The sequence below is a fragment of the Achroia grisella genome, unplaced genomic scaffold, assembly GCF_030625045.1.
Source record: "Achroia grisella isolate CSIRO2021 unplaced genomic scaffold, CSIRO_AGI_Agris_v1 utg546, whole genome shotgun sequence".
NCBI classification, from domain to species: Eukaryota; Metazoa; Arthropoda; class Insecta; order Lepidoptera; family Pyralidae; genus Achroia; species Achroia grisella.
In genome coordinates this window covers 2,497,346-2,512,122 of record NW_026712931.1, presented here as the reverse complement: position 1 = coordinate 2,512,122, position 14,777 = coordinate 2,497,346, and the positions used below count along the sequence as shown (strand labels likewise).

At 30.3% G+C, this 14,777-nt stretch overlaps 1 protein-coding gene across 1 annotated transcript in view; it reads right to left on the bottom strand.

Annotated features, from left to right (window-relative positions):
* LOC131848167 (ADP-ribosylation factor-like protein 4C) overlaps nucleotides 1-14,777 on the bottom strand; it is a 53,545-nt gene that overhangs the window by 21,473 nt on the left and 17,295 nt on the right. The window contains exon 2 of the mRNA XM_059197935.1: nucleotides 2,650-2,679. The gene's annotated coding sequence lies outside the window, so the exon portion shown is untranslated. The remainder of the gene's footprint in view (nucleotides 1-2,649; nucleotides 2,680-14,777) is intronic.

Genomic DNA, 14,777 nt, shown 5'->3' with positions numbered 1-14,777 from the left:
TCGTAAACTGGAAATATGTAGAGATATTAAAGTTGAAAATAATCTGACTAGAAATTAATACTTTGGTCGTCAGAGGGGCAAAGTGAGATGATTAACAGGCACAGGCTATGGTGATGTGTTGTTTGTTGATGTACTCCTATGTAGTCATATAACGTGCGAAAGTTTCCCTCATACAAGTTTGAAAGACTGTTCTAACTATTATGTCTACCATTTGCAGAAAAATATTAATAATAACTTAAGTCATAACATTTTTTAGATGAAAATGACTTGAAGTTACACAATTTCTAATTTCATCATATATTACAATGATTCTGTTATAGTTCGAACTCGAAAGGCGTTTTTTACATATTTTTTTTATTTCTAAATGTGATGGTTTGCATGTGTCACCTTTTTTTTCTCTTCCGCTTCTTGAATGATGTGGCAGGTGCTGAAAAACAACTGTCATCTCTTCATTGCATTATTTAAAGGAAATAAATATATCTGATCTTTATTTAAAATAAAAGTTTATTAGTACTTTCTATTAAATGAGCCGTCATATGGTATTTAGTTGTCATGCGGTAGTCTAGTTGCACATCGAATTGTGTATAAACTTTCGTTTAAATTATGCGAATGTTTGTTTTGAATCTATCGCATTTTATAGGGTTGAACCATACGTACTGTGTACCGTATGTACATTTATGTATATCATTTCAATCAAATTCTAGAAACTTTAAATCATAATCTTACCTGATTTACATTCAGAAATTAATAACTTTATCATATCGACAGTGATATTAGATCTTTATTGACAGTTATACTATCATCTTATTATAGATCATATTAGTAGTTTCGTCTTAGATTTTGAGTTGTCTGCGTGACGGAAACACAAAGAAATGTTTTTAGTAGTCTTTCTTCAAGTGTAGCATACTCGTAGCATCTTACAGATTGTTATGACTGGGTTTAGCCACAAAATGATCTAGGACTAACCAACACATTAAAAATTTAGATATATGTATATAAGGACAACTCAATGTCTATAATACTAACTGTATCCCGTATAGTAATCTGGGTTATAGTCTATATAAGTACCACATTTCATTTAAATCCGTTAACTTGCGACGGTACTTGTAACTCTCGAGGCGCGAAGTGCTTTGCACTTGAATGATCTCTTTAAATATTTTACAGCATGGCAATGGCAAGTTGGCCATCTCATGTGAAATTGCAGAAGTTGACTATAGACATATACAGTACCACGGGTATCGCAGAATAGATAATAACGTTCGTGACGTAATTTCACTTTTTATTCTTCAGAGAAGCTTCTAGGCCAGACAGTAAACCAGAATGGTTTACTGTCTCTGTCTCACGTAAGTTCTTTGTCAAATCCGGTTTAGTTGTTTATTGTTAACGAAATAAGTTAGTTCATCATCATTTATATTTTGCTGTCATGTTTAAAAATAATTAAGAACCAGTTGCTGCATGTGCGTTTTAGAAAATAATCCTGTTATTTTGTTAGCAAGTGACATCACCATTAATGATTCATATTGCAATGTAGAACAAAGATCTAATACATTAATAGTAGGTAGCAATTTATAGAAACCATCGCGCCGAAGTCTCTATACATCTCATTACAGAAGTATATATGTACAGGGTATATTTATGTAAGAGGTTATGCATTTTGTACAGGGTTCCGATTGTGGTAAATCCTGATACATTCAAGTAATTTTATTAATGTAGATAGAAGTTATACGTATTACTAAGGGTCTCGGAATCATTTGATTTGTTATATGTTCCGACAAAATATTTACAAAGATACGAACGTAGAATATTATTATTTATAGAAATCTATGTGTCAGTCGATAAATTAATGGCCATAGTGATATCTAATGATAATGATTGATTAATAATCCAAAATTCTGATTATAATATCATAAGTATTTCCGGTACTCAGTTTTCAGAAATTTCATCTGTCTTCGCTTTATATTAATTGTATCACACAATTAAAACAAAATTTAGTTCAAATATTTTGAAACAAACTTCTGTATCGATATCCGTATTTCATTGATATGTAATGCTCTAAGTAGCAGTAGTTTCGTGCGATAAAGTTAAATACATATGATTGTCATGAATAGGTACATTCACCAGCTGCACCTTGCTACTGAGGGTGTCTATGTTCCCACACCCCACATGTGCCTAATCTTTACAGAGCGACCGATTTATTTTGAGCCTCCCTCCCTCGCAAGACCTTTGCGGTGAGTTCGCAAGATATTTTATTCTTTGAAGTGGTAGAGCTCACTTAGTATTGGATAGATCCATGTGAACTTTCCGCCCGTTTGTTCACACGCACACTGTTTTAATGGAACCTATTTACGGATTTACCGGGCAATATTTTGTCAATAAAGTAGACAAGAAAAGCAAATGTAGAAATATTGTATTATATAAGATGAAAGATTTTAGTTCTTCACAGGTGTCATCATTATGACAACCTGTTACCGTCCCACTGCTGTTTTATACAAAATCTTCCTCTGGTCTATGTATATTTAAGGGACAAAATATACATGTAATCACTGAAACTCATGAAATATGTGTGATTTTTTTCATGTAAGAACATCAATATCGTGTGCTTGTATATTTTTAAATATGATTATATAATAACCATTAATCTTTACGTACCGTCATTCGATGCACTTTGATTAGTGTAATCTGAAAATAAAAAAATGACCATTAATAATAGTGTTGTGTTAAAATTAAACCTCATATTTCAATTGTTTATAAGTACAAAATTGTGTAATTTATAATTGACTAGAGACTGACCCGACTTTGTCTGCCTTTGGGTTGAAAACATACATATAAGAACATATTTTTAAGGTACTCTCCGTAAAAAAATGTAAATAATAGTAAATAAAATCATCTGTTACGTGGTTTACCATTGACACAGTCTATCAAGAACATCGACTTGTTTTTTAATATAAAAGAAGAGATTAGTGTGAGCTTTTATACTTCGTAATGTATAATAGGTACTTATTATTATGATTATTAAGCAATTACATAACAGTTTACCGCAGTAGTTTGTTCGCATGGAATTTCTTATCTCCCGTTCCCGTGGGAATTTTAGCAAATCCCTTTCTGGAAATTCTGTGTCATAAAAATATCCTAAATTTAAAGATTGAAGGTTCTAGCTGCAGGTACTAAGTATATTGAGTTCCTTCATTTAGAAATTCTTTTTAAAGAATGGAATTACTACTCAAGAAAAAACGATAATACGTGAAGCGATTAACATGAAAAAACACAATGTTCGTTTTATGTTCTCTGTATGTATGTTTTTGTAAATTGTAATAAATATAATACAAGTAATTTTCATGGCGAATGTAATTTTATTAATGTTTTGCAAACTGTTGTTGTGTGAAAGACGTCGTTATGTTTATCATTTCAGTAACACAAATGAAGTGTAATTACAATTACAGTAGGTGTAATCACAGACTGCGCTATATACAAATATACAATGTAATAACTGGGGCTGGAAGAGGAGAGATAAAATAATTTATGTATATTGGGTACAACACTGAGCCTATACTTGGTGATTTTATTACAGCAATAATTGTGGATAAAATCGTAGTGTGAAGAGCATAGTTATCGATGATTACATGAGAACATACATGCAACAATGTTTTTAACATAATTTCAGATACATGTACATACATACACAGTGATAGTCCATATCCTTGTAGATTGAAATGATATTATACGTATTCTATATGCTATATTTTTATTTTGTTACAATATTAGTGATTATTTATAGATACTGTAAATTATGTAGTTTTACTTTTTGTTAAAAACATGCTGATTTCTCATATTTGTTTTGGTGACAACTTTTAAACCAAATAGATACTGTAACTTTAAACTTATTTATAGTGAAAACAAATAGGTAAACAGAGTTAAGTGAATGCATAGATCTCGAACTAAGTCAGAAAATGATTTGGAATTTGTCAGAAAAACTGGCTTGGTTGATAATCGTCAACGTATAATTTTGATTAATGCAAAAATAATATTTCTAAAGGAAAATGATCCTGAAGGACATGGAAATATTAAAATAAGTTCTGTATTTCTCATAGGCAGTATTATGTAGATTGTGAAAATACAAGAAACATTTTATACCGAATTCGACCCTTGTTCCTTTAACATAGAGAAAAGTTGTACTCTGTTCTACGAATATTAATTAATATTTGGCTTCCGGGTTGTTTCAACTGTCTCCGTTATACGTTACCATCTGTAGGTAATACCATATACTTTATGTACTTCAAACTTTATACATTCGTCGGCGGAATACTAACTATACATCGAATTACTTTGTAGTTATAATGTAAGTATTTTGACATGAATTAATTACTGTCTGTCCGTTATAGAACAAATTAACAAGTATTAAGTAGACCCACGATTAAAACGCGTCAAAATGCGAGAGTTGGAATATAAATTGAAGTGGAAAACTTTGGATTTCGATATTGTTCCATAACAACTTTGCTTATTAATAAAGTTATTCAACGAGTAACAAACTCTGTAACTTAAACATTACTTATACAGCTCGACCATTGGGTATTGTTAGCTACCACTGTGTTTTCAATTTTTTTTATTATACCTGTATATTGCTGTTTTATATTGTTTTATTTTGATAGATACAGACTTTATAATAGTTACATTATAACATCTGATTTTGAGATTGAATCTAATATTCTGTGATACATTCGATTAAATTAGTATTTAGAGTTTTTTATATTTATATTTATATATTTAAATGGTAAATAATTGCAGATGTAGAAAGTTCGATACAAATTGTTTTGGAGGTATACCTTTCCAAAACAAACTAACAGATTATTGTTGCTTGAAAATTGTTTCCATTAAAAAAAAATATCATTTTTTATAATTTTTGTCTGTCTGTCTGTTTGTTCCGGCTAACCTCTGAAATAGCTGGACTGATTTTGACGAGTCTTTTTTTGGCAGCTATCTGATGTAATAAGGAGTAACTTAGGCTACTTTTTTAGAAAAATAAAGTTAAATTCCACGCGTACGAAGTCGTGAGTAGAGCTAGTATAATATAAGAATAAATATGTCAAATATTATGTACAGATCTCAGAAGAATTCAAATATTTAATGTTCATAATCTGAATAAAATACTAGAATTATGTAGATAAAAGTTTACTTTCATGTCATGTAGATATATGCACTAGACTGTTCGAACATACCTACCTTAGGTAGGTAGGTATGTTCGAACAGTCTAATATAAAGCATAAAGTTTTATTCATATAAATAGCGAATATTTTTCATATTTTGTTTGTGTACATTTTTCATACTGAAGGGAGCACTGACCTCATAGTATTGCTGTAGTACTTGGAATTGGACGAATATTACTCAGAGAGAGCCACTGCAGAGCATTTTCTGTGTAGATATTGAATTTAAAATACCACAAAGTTTTGAAGTGGAATACATCAATCTTTTTGCATTTATATATTACACTCATGTTTCATCTATACTCATATTACACATGCGAACGTTTTTCTGTTTCTCTGTTTACGAACTTTTAAAGATAGTTTAGTCGTTAAGATATGTTCTACTAAACAAATAAACGGTTTATCGACAGAAATGAAATGTGTAACAAACAAAATGCGGTACTCTATTGGACACATTCAAAGTATTGAAATCATTATAAAAAATTGACTACTTGAAGCACTAACTTTAAGCAGACGAAGTCGCGGCTAGTAGCTAGTATTTCAGAATTTCTTGTCAACTATCCGTGTATAGAAGTGCCAACGCTAAATCAATAAATTTCTATAAATATTTTCTGACCATATCAAGTCAATTGCAGATTGTTGCCGTCGAATAAAGGGATGGACAAATGGCAGATTTTCGTGGGGATTGGTTTGAGCTTTTAAGTGATAAGAACCCATTTATATAAAGGATGAACGGCGCTGAGTAACTGGTTGATATATAATGATAAGTCGCTCAAAGTAAATTATTAAATGGATTGATCTAAATTTTACTGTACAGCCAGATTGCAGCTTTATATATGTACGTATGTAGTATATTGAAGGTAGGAATGAAAACTAGGCGACAAGTTGAGATGAGTGTCATAGGAATTAACTCATTACTTTGGGTTACATTAAAGGTGAATTTAAATTATTGTAATAAACGAACATTACAATCAATACAATTAGTTTACAAAATGATTCTCTATATATATGTGCATAGGTTAGCAAAATGATTCTGTATATATATGTGCATAGCCAATTAGTACAGAGGTAGATGATTGCCTCTGTACTAATTAATGGCTGTTTGGATATAGTTATTAATGCGATTTATTTAGTCAACATACATGTGGTCCCACCTGGTGTCATTAAGATTCTATCTGAAAAATATCATAGTCAATTATTGATGAATTTGTTATTATAGGTTAATTAACTTGTCTTTTTCCTCGTCTTGCTCTTATAGGTATTCCTCCAACGTGACTAGATCCTTTAGTACATTTTACATATTTTTCTATTTCCATCCATAAAAATAAAACGACTAATGCTAATTTAATTAATAAATTAATAATAATAGTATGGGCCAAGAGTCGGTGATAAAGTAGATCAACCAACTGAAATGGATAAAACAACTGTTAATATAGATAGTGATAGGAAAAAGCAGCAAGTTTCCTTATAAAGGCAGTTAAGCTGTGTTATAAACGTACTTATGACAGACGTGGGTAAAGACAGATAATTATATACTGTTATTTCCTGGTCACTTATCCGCAGATCTGATAGTTTTAACAAAAGTAAGTAGTAATTAAAACCCTTCATATTCATATTACTTAATAAATATGTACAGTAGATAAGTAATCAGTAAGTAGCTGAATTATTGCGCAATTATAATGTATGTAGTAATTGTTGCAGCCCTAATTCATTAATTAACTTCAGTTTTAAATTACGCAGAATCATTAATTATACTTTCCAATAGTAGCATTATTATTATATTTCATAGGCAGAAATATACGTGGGATATTGAATAAAAACAAAATATAATTAAAGGAAAAGGTCTAAACTTGTTCGTGGTTTCTGTTTTTCTAGTGAGGTTTACGGTTTAACGTCCATTCTACGATTCCTGTTTAATTAGTTAACTCAACTTATCTAAGAATATGAAGGTTTTCGTATTTAATTACTGTGTTAAATTACTTGCAAATTAATTAAGAAATATTATTTTATTACTTTTGTTAATTGGCTAATATTATCAGTGTTTTTTTAGTATTCTATTAATACTATTTACATATTTTGGGTTGCTTAAAAATCTTCAAATCAATGTTAGCCATTGATATTCAATGTACCTTCAGTTCTTCCAGTTGGAGTAAATAGGTATTGTCCTGCCCACATTACGCTGGGTGTGTTTAAATACAATATTTTATATTAATATTCAATCTACGAGTGCGCGAGATACTAAACTACGAACTAAGTAAATAACACAATTAATATAATAAACATTATAGAGAACACTCTAAGAATGTTGCAGACTATACGTATGGCTATAATGAGTGTATGATAGGAAGGAAATTGTAATCACATTAGCTTTTTATCGTGTGTTTATGTAGCGAGTAATAGCATTAAACGGGTGCATAAATAATAAGTGGATACGCATTTTTTTGGACAGTATAGTAATGCAGTTTAGAATGAAAAAAGCTGGCTGTGGAGTGAAATATATTACTTATGAAGTCTACTCGATTCCCAGAACTTTGTCTACGTAGAATGTATACTGCATTTAGTCTAAGTATATCTAAAATTTATTTAATAAGTTTTACAACAATTTCTATCTAATTAATTTATAATACAGATTAAAATGCAAATGTAGAGGAATTAATTGTAACTTTGAGAGTTTATGAGACACACCTTTTACCATATAGATTGCTGTCATTTAAAATAGATAATTCAGTATCTTGAACAGTATTTATACAAATTCAATAAGATAACATGATTGATTCATGTCTAAGTTCGTTACATTCTCTATTGGACTATGCACTAACTCTATAATTGTTTACGATGAGACGGTCGCAGTTTATTATTGCTCTTAATATATTCTGTTAGAGGAGTATAGATGGTATATGTTGGAGAGAGTAAACACTATTCGGGACAGTGCTTGCGTAACCAGGAGCGTGTGAAACAATAGAATGTAAGGGTTCAGTGACGTCAGTGGATCGAGGAATCAATGATCCGTTTGCGGATTTTAAGTAAGATTCTCAATTTAAAATTATCTACGGAGATAGTATGCTCGTTTTTTAGCATTGTGGAAAAACATTATAAACTAATTATAAAAAAACGAAAGCAATAAGGAGTTAGAAATAGTTAATGAAATTGCTTATTTATTGACGTGGAATATACAGTAAGAGTTGTTCCATAATTCTAGGCAGTTGATATTTATTAACATAGTAAAGTTTTAGTAGTGAATATATTATTCTACCATAAAGTAGTGCAATAATTAAAATATGTAATGCCTCATCACATCAAATATAAATCCACGTTGGTGAGGTTATAACTACTAATGTTACAGTATACAATAAACTGCAACTATTTGCGATCATGATCGACTCTTCGCCTTTTTTACAATATTGAGAATTTATTCAAAATTGCAGCAACAGGAATCCTACTCACATACAGTTAAAAAGGAAAACGTCCTAGTTCTGCCCCAACATAGTAAGATGAGGTTAAATAAATATATTTTATTTTTAGTAATGTTTTCTTTATTCAATAAATTTAAACAGAAGAATTTCTCTATTAGTATTAAAAATTTGTCCTCATAAACTTTGTATACAGCCATGAACGAGTAAAGCACCACACTAATTACTTAAATCAATGGTAGTACATTATACATACTAACATAACAATGGAGATCCATTGAGGTCCAGTGACCGGAACGATGGAGTACACGATACGTGGATAAATAGCATGGTTTGTGAAGAGTTCTCAAATTACTGTGTTTATTTTTATGAGGTAGACATCCAAATATTCTGTACAAATACTGATATTTAGCCGAATGTTAATTGATCGAGCCATTAATGACGGTGGCCATTAATGGTCGACCACCGAGGCCGACGACCTCGATGGTACCACATCGCTTTATTTCCGATGGTCGCGGGTTCGATTCCTCGCACGGTACAAAATATGTATTCATAAGTATGATTGTTTGTATGGGACGGATCTATGTAGGTATATTATGTATGTATTTACAAAAAAATATATCTAACTATTAATATCAGTTATCTAGAACCCATAAAGCTCGCAAGCTCTGCTTACCTTGGGACTAGATGGCGCTGTGTGAATAGTTCAGGGATATTATTATTTATTATTAATGATATTAGTGGTAAGGTTAAAGTAGTAGAATAAATTACCTCAGATAATAATTTTAAAAATAATTTTGACTTTAATAAAAGGTCTAGGACTACAGGTTTTGATATCAAATATTTCTCAACCAGGTCGCGTTTTAATATATAGACCAAAATCAGCCTCTACAGCGCCTCATTACAGTTATAATTGACTCAATTTCGATTCTAGGTAAAATTTTATTTAAAAAAACAAAAAGTTGTTTTACCACTTACGATTTTGTGTCATGGCAATTTGAAATAAGCAAATTAATATGTAAGTGGGTTGTTGAAAATACTAATCTAAATATTTTGCACACGAAACCTTTTTTTTCTATAAGACTACCAAGTCACAGCTACTGTTTTGGTTCAGAATCAATAGGCAAGCCATTACATTTAACAATTAAGGAACTATTGAGGTTATATGTATATGTGACATTTCTTTCCAAATAAAGTGGTAGATTTAAAAAAAAATTTTGACTTTTCTAAAAAAGTGTATAAAAATGCTTAAATTAAGTTTATTTGAATAAATGATTTTCTATTCTATTCAATTCTATTATTGGAAAAACCATTTATACCTGTTAACATTTCATTATTAAGCTTATACAGCCAATTAGTGAAATCATTTTATACTGAATGTGAACACAGTTCAAATAAGTAACGTAAAATACATATTGTATGGTTAATCGAAACAAATATTAGTTGATACTTAAAAAGTATATACATTTTTTACCGTATAAGCACTATTTGATGCATTAAAATAGGTAAAATTTGTCACTACTCCCGGGCCATCTGATGATAATTCTGTATAGGTTCTTCCCATCTGCATGTCAGATTATCAATTATACGCGACAATGAAGTCGCATTGCGGTTGTCATACATAAAGCTTTTATGTATTAATTAAATTAAACCATTAAACCGTAAAGAGGTAATAAACAAAGTCACTTTCACATTTATTACCTTAGCAAGGATTATACTTATCGATATAATCTAAAATTGCTTGCACTTTTTAAACATCACGTAATATTATTGTTGTGACACGGTTATGACTGTGTAAAAATTCATGGTCTTGTTACGGCATGGTTCGTGAGGACGGACGGACGGACGGCCTGATGGGCACGCGCCATTCGCTTCCGTTCGGGGTTATTGTCTGAGCGGAAGTGACGATAGCATCTGTCTGTAGTGTACTTTGTATGTGCTTGAGACAAAAGATTTAAATCTGCTTGAGATTGGTTGCTTATTCCATTATAAGGTACCTCAAAATGGTGTTTTAGCCAGACAGTGTTAATGAATTTGTTTTAGTTATAACAGAAAATGTATGTCTGTACTGGAAATTATTTCAAACAGTTTACAGCTCTATGTTTCTAAAGAAGAATACTAAAATGAAATGTATTTTTCTAAATAGTATAAAATGATGATATATTCAAACATAATTAAAACAAAACAAAATTTTGTTTTATGAGAACTCATAAAAAATTAGACCAATCAGATACAACATCAATCTAATTTATTAAATTAGTCCAACAGGCAATTGAATCCGGGACTTTGCCGAGTCGTTTGAATAAGGTGATATATTGTAGTACTCGTAATATGGCATATGCCATAAGTCGTCATTATTCATAATGAAAGTATATCCGAATTTTATCGTTTTACGCAGAATCCCTTTATATTACAGTTCAATTTTCTATTTAAAACGGTTTTATAGTATTATCACGTTTTCCTGTGTTGGCGAAATCCAGGCGGAATTAGCTTTTATTTCCAGTCTCCCTTTTATAGCATTGTGTTTGTTATTGCATGGGTGTAAGGTTTAGATTGTTGTGTTTTCATAAGTGGTGAATTGTTGATTTCGGTGAACAATAATTGGAGCGTCGTTCCGGAGTACAATGTAACTCTTTGTTTGTGATGGAAATGTGTTTCGTTTTAATTCCAGTCAGTATCTAATGTTTGTATAAATGTGATTTGTATACATCCTTTTTGAAAGTATAAAGTGATTTGCATTTTTTAATTAGTGCTCCTTTTTAATGTATCCTGAGATCAATCTTCCGTACTAATCTATCCGGTCTTCAGTACTAACTATTTTGGGACAAATATAGACAATATGTTGGGACATTTGAGGGTTAAATGTATTTACTGCGACGCATATCAGTCAGAAATTCTAATGTACTCGTAGACTATCTATTACGACATTAAACAATAATTTCAAAATAATGTTAAAACCATTGCATTGCCTTGAAAAAATAAGATTTATAATTGCTAAATATTACTTAATTATTTATTTTTTCAAGGCAATGAAAAATTACTCCCATTTAAAAAAATGAAACCACGCAATTTACAAAGTTGAATACTGTTGATATTCAAAAATAAATTAATATCGGTTCTTTAGGTTCCAATTCTCTTGAGATCTCATTAAGATTAGATAGAAACTCCAACAATAAAGAATCTCATGACTGTTTGCTTTTTGCTGTATAAAAGAGAAATCGGTTTCACGGCGCCACCAGTAGGTATCGATTTAATTAAATGATCGAGTTTTAATGCTATGTACTTTTTTCTAATAACTTAATTGGCGAAAGTCCATGGAGGGTGGATTATAAATTAAAATTGATTTGATTACAAGATTAGGAATAAATATTGTTGTTGTTGTTTAATTTTCTTTAGATAGGAAACATTTAATTCGTTCACTCTTGATTAATAGCTAGTCTTTTTATTCAAATAAAATATTGTATCCAATATTAATAATATGATTTATAAAAAATATAATAGTATGATGATATCAAACGTCTGTCGCCGACTTGATCCTTACTTCAAAGACGTATAAAAATATTTAGCTTTTTAAATCACAGACAATTATCAGTTAGACATAAAATCCAGTATATTATTAATATATATTTACTCATTCATTCTATTATTATTTTATCAGGCTGCACCCTCTAGGTGGACATTTTTTGTATTTAATTGATGATAAACATCATCATTTGATTACAAATAATGTGAAAGTCCATACATACTACTTTTATAGGTACGAGTATTAGAGTATTTGAATACTCATACGAGTAGAACGATTCTCAATACTGTCTAATATATAAATATACAAGTGCGAAAGAGTCTTCTTCCAATAATACCTAGTATGACATAATTTAAAAGTATGTACTGTTTTTATTTATAATAATTTATTATTGACCTACATTATTAGATATATTAGTATGACACTGGACAAAACCGATGTATGTATATTTAAAAGTACATTTGTATGTGCCATTAGTGTAACTTTTTAGTGAGTGTTGGATGAACATAGTATTTTGAGTATTCCGAGAAGACCTTTTTAGTGTTTAGTGGGGTTGAAATCTATACTATAGGGTTGACTGAATTTATAAAAAGTTATTTAAAATATTTTTTCAATATTTGCCGATGTTTGTACTGGAGTAGATCGCTATTTCTATTACACTAAGGCTAGCGTTCTAGAAACCTTCCTAGCGTTAAGAAACGTTAGGATATTCCTTAACTAGTTTTTAGTAACCTAAAGATACATGTGTCTTCTCAATATTATGATAAGAATCATCGATTATTCTAGGTTTAGTACTAGTATATAAAATAAAGGACTATGCAACAATTGCCTTTAACGTAGCTAGCTACGTTACGAGATAACCTCTAACCTACAAATAAACTCAAGCAGGGTTTTGTTTACCAATAAAGTTTCCTAAACAAATGAAAAATAATGTCTACAGTAGTTTACTTTTATTTAATGTCAACCCTAAATATCGTCACCTTAAGCCAAGATAGGCTGGGGATACAGATAGGATGTATCAAAGGAGCATTTTATTACCTTCTACTAGAAATAGCCCTTTTACGACTTATGAGCGAGCCAGGAAAGCTTTATAACTTAAAACATACCTACTTCAGTTTACGTGTGTGATTTTACGGCACTTTTATATTTATTTTAACAATTTTCTTGTACTTATGTTGAAATAGGTAATTTGAAAGTTTCATTCCAAGTGAATTACATGTAAATTTCGTTGCATGTTTTACTTACATATAGTATGTTTCACCTACGTTTTCTCATCTTAATTATCTTGCGGTGATGTAATCCACACTTTATCTGGATGCATGTAAAAATCGTTTACATGTAAATTGCTTTAACGTAATTATTTTTCATAGCAATACCTACCTATATGTGATTAGATAACAGTACACTTCACAAAACATTACTATCAATGCACTATAATTTTAATTAAATTTGCACCCATCTTTAGTTGTAACACAATATTTGGTAATGTATATTTCCGCGTACAACGAGGGTGTTTTTATTTGTCTTGTTATGAACGTAATTACTTTTTATGTGGTATTATACGCGAGCCAAAGTGCTGGTTGGGTCATAAGCATTCCGGAGGAATGTCTCACAAAGATCTGGACAATCTCACGCGATTATATGACGGCTTAAGTAAAATCGTTCGTTTCCTTATTACTCATTTAAGATATGATGGGAAATTACTTTCTCGTCAGTTGCTTGAATATTATTACATATTGTTATCGATATTTATATAGAGGCGTATCTTATTAATAATATACGAGTGTATGGGATGTAGTTGCATCCTTTAGAAATTTTGGGTGAAACACTTTGGTGCTAGAAGTTACAGAAATAACATAAATCTGCTTACATAAGCCCTTACTTTTTTTACTTATGATAGAATATTGTACTTATATGTAATATATTATGAGATGAAATAGATGTGTCTCTATCTATTTCCCATAAAAAATGTTACGTAATAAGAACACTTTATGAAACAAATATATTTAATATGAATTAACTGCTGCCATACATGTGTGTATTGGAAACGTCTAGAAATTATAAAAAAGGAGTAAATTAGATATGTTGTTGCAAAGTAATATACATATATAATGTAAATACTTATAAGCAGCAATGCAGTCTTTCTGCTTATTGCACTAATGTGTTTTTTTGCTCTTGTTTTTCTATCTCCTTCTGATATCACTTTTTTAATAATATGTAGTTATACAGCAAAAACTTTTTGGTGTAAATAATACTTATATTTATGTGCTGTAAAATATTTGTACGATGCATGTTGTAATAATATATTGATTCTTTTAAATAAAGATAAAATCGATCTATATATTACATATACATACACAAACTCTATTATTTCATTGCTTACTCGTAAATGTTATGAGAATAGTCTGACGCCTGCTTGGCAAAGATAATGCTCTTGTAACAGAATGTCGTGCAGTTACGCAATGTGATTGAACTTTTTCGCTTATCACCTACTTCATCATTTGTTAGATCCGTAATTATGTGTACTTTGTATAAATTGTGTACTCTATCTGATTTTTAACATGATGTATCATTGACGTCACATATTGATTGAATGGTATCGAACTAAACACGATAATAATTTTACAATAGCTATTAGCTAGCGCA